This window comes from Elephas maximus, chromosome 26, assembly GCF_024166365.1.
Source record: "Elephas maximus indicus isolate mEleMax1 chromosome 26, mEleMax1 primary haplotype, whole genome shotgun sequence".
NCBI classification, from domain to species: domain Eukaryota; kingdom Metazoa; phylum Chordata; class Mammalia; order Proboscidea; family Elephantidae; genus Elephas; species Elephas maximus.
In genome coordinates this window covers 10,905,906-10,909,299 of record NC_064844.1, presented here as the reverse complement: position 1 = coordinate 10,909,299, position 3,394 = coordinate 10,905,906, and positions in this window count along the sequence as shown.

Sequence of the window (3,394 nt, the reverse complement as noted above, 5' to 3'; positions counted from 1 at the left end):
TCTTTCATGCTTCTAAGACCTTTACAGAAGAAACGCCCTATGCTTGGCAATTTAAAATGAGACTTCAAATACACACAATCTTGGCAATCGTGACATTGCATGGTTTGGCCCTGACTTATATTGACCATTCTCTCTTTTGCCCTCTCTGGCCATCCAACCTGTCAGTCTCTCTCCTCCTCAAACTTCCCGTTCTCTTTACTACTCCTAGGTTTTTAAACTGCATTTCTATCCACTCAAAAGGAATCCATTATTCTGTTGTCCAATTTCCATTAATGAGTTGTCTTTCAGCTTATATAACCTTTCCTTAAGAAAGCATTTTATGTCCCCTCAGATTAAAGTTATGTTCTCCTCCTCCATGGTCACACAGCACCAAGTATGATCATTATTTTGAATGTCACTTTGAAATTATTTCCTTAATGCCTTTCTTCCTCAAAATGCTTCTTATCTCGAGACAGAAGCCACCTCTCCTTTGTTCCCTGTTCATTCCTCCATGTCCAGCGATAGTATTTCCAGTTGCCATCCAGTCAGCTGTGACTCACGGTGACCCAGTATGTGTTAGAGTAGACCTGTACTCCATAGGATTTGCAATGGCTGGCTTTTCAGAAGTAGATCACCAAATCTTTCTCTTGCGGCACTGCTGGGTGGATTCAAAACCTCCAACTTTTCAATTAGCAGCCAAGCATGTTAACTATTTGCACCAACCAGGGAATTCCAGCACATACTAAGTCCGCAATTAATGTTTATTATATTACTATTCAGGCACAAGTGACTAATACCACATCTTCTCCTGAGACAATCATGACAAGGAGTGAGATGAGAGAGTGCCGTGGTGTAGTGACCTGACTGAGGTTGGGCAGTAGTGAGGAAAACTATCACAGAACAGGGCTGTATCGGAAGCTAGAGAGAAACACAATCCAATCACTAATTTACACTGACCTTCATTGTAACTAGAAAGGAAATCCTTGTGGTGTAGTGGTTAAGTGCTACGGCTGCTAACAAAGAGGTCAGCAGTTCAAATCTGCCAGGGGCTTCTTGGAAACTCCATGGGGCAGTTCTACTCTGTCCTATAGGGTCACTATGACTCAGAATCGACTCAACGGCAGTGGGTTTGGTTTTTTTTGGTACGTAGAAATTAAGTTATTCTCCTTCTTTCTACACACAGTACTGTTGTGGAATAGGAAACAAGGAAATGATTGTCAGCTGTCAATTCAGGTGGCTGAACAGTGGTTATCACTCTTGAGAATAAAATAACACATGCCCGAGAATGCCAAGTAGAAGCCGCATATTTCAAGAATCCTAGAACAATAGTCCTGGCTATAGGGCTGCTGAATGCAGTGTTGTAAGTTGTACATTTCACAATTAAGGGGGTGTCATTGATAATGCATGCAGCTACCTGCCCAAGTGGTAGCTTTTAGACATCCTTCCATCTGAATCCTGCCAGGAAAGATAGGCCTAAATTCCAGTGGTTGAGATCATTAAGACAAGCAACTGATGTATCAGTTAGGATTGTATCAGGCCACACTCAACAGAAGCTCCAGCCTAACCAAATAAGGGATTAATTGATCACGTAGTAAGGAATCTATAAATAGGCAGTTTGGGGCTGGTGCCACTTCTTGGGAAAATCAAGGACTGAGACTCTTTCTACGTTCCTGCTCTAACACTCCTAGCTGTAAGATAGCCTGGGGGATGGAGGATTTGAGCCGGATACGTTCTCTTCTTGACCAAATTTGGAGTCCTTTAGCAAAGGAAGAGGGGAGATCAATTTTGGATAAGCAAATAGCAGTGTCCGGCTCACTCAGGGTTACATCTCCAGCCAGGACTACAGCTCCTGCTATCTGGCAGAAGACAAGGTTTCAACATTGTGTCTGGCCCAACTCTCCTCTGGATGTATTTCCTAGCCTAGTTAAAAGTAAGTAAGGGTCTGTCATTTAATCAGCATGTGACTTCAAAACAGCTATTTTTAAAGCACTAAGGAATGACCAGCAATGAAGAGAAAGAAGGCAAGAGAAAAGATACTCTATTTGGATGAGGTGCTCAAAAGAGATCATAAAATAAAAAGGCTTGAAGAATCTGTGCTTTGAATAAAAAGAGTAATAACATTTAATTTTCAAAACAGTAAAAGAACTATCTAGGTGTGGGTGGTTAAGAAGAGGAGCATGCATTTATATGTTGGCCTAGTAATTATTATGTATAATATTATGCTACTTTATTACAACAGAATCTGAGGAGACAAGATGCGCTGAGTAAGAACATCTAATTATATCAACAGGGATATCACTATATTTTGCAGAGCGGGCTTGTTCCACGCAAACGTATTTGCATGGTACATGGGATTAACAGTCCTTTGAAGAGGGGCGCCTGATCATGTTTGTTCTCTTCCATGAGAGACCTGAGAGCCGCTGAGACACCCAAATTTAGTCTTCGATTTTATTTGAATGACTCAATCATTCAAATACTCCTAAGGAGAAAAAATTTCCAGCATAAATGGCAAGTTAAGCTGTTTTACATAGAATAATTCTTTCAACCAACGAGATCTCTTCTTGCGGATTCCCACTTAGGAGTGGAATAGTTCCCACTAAATAATTATGCACTTTTGGGTAATGCGTGATGCAACGGGAGAATCCAAATTTAAGTGGTTTAAGTTGGAAATGTCTCTAGCTATACAGCTGTCTTTGGTGACTTCTTAGAAAATTCTTCTTTCAGCTTCCTTTATCCCTTTATCTTCACTTTATCTTCTTCTCTAAGAGACAGCCAAAGTAAGAACCTCGGGTTGAGTAGACCTGGATTCATATCTCTATTCACTGTGTAAACTAAGGCAAATTATTCAGGCTGTCTGAGATTTTGTTTTCTTACTGGCCATCTCAATCAACACATGCTTCATTGAGATGAAATGATGAGTCAATAAGTCATTGTATGTAAAATGTCCAACATAATTTGGCCCATAGTAGGTGCTCAGTAAGAAGTTAATTTCCCCATTCTTTCTCCGCTTTTCCCTTTGCTCCCACCCTGTTCATTATTTTCCTAGTAAACTCCGGATGCCAATTCATTCTCCTTCATTTTGATAGACTATCTCTTCTCTTTTGGCTGCTTCATTGTCCTTTTTCACCCAGCTGCATCTTTTTTTTTTTTTTAATTGTGATAAGTTTATAACAAAACATTTTCAGTTTCAACATTTTTTATCAATGATATTAAAGATGTCCACCATGTCGTGAAACCACCACCATTATCCATTTCCAGAATTTTCCATCGCCCTTAACAGAAGTTCAGTGCCCCCCTAAGCAATGGCTCCTCCTTTCTTCCTCCCTTCCATTCTTGGTAAGCACCAACAAACTTTGGTCTCTGTATATTTGCCTATTCAGATATTTCACATAAATGGAATAATACAGTATTTGTC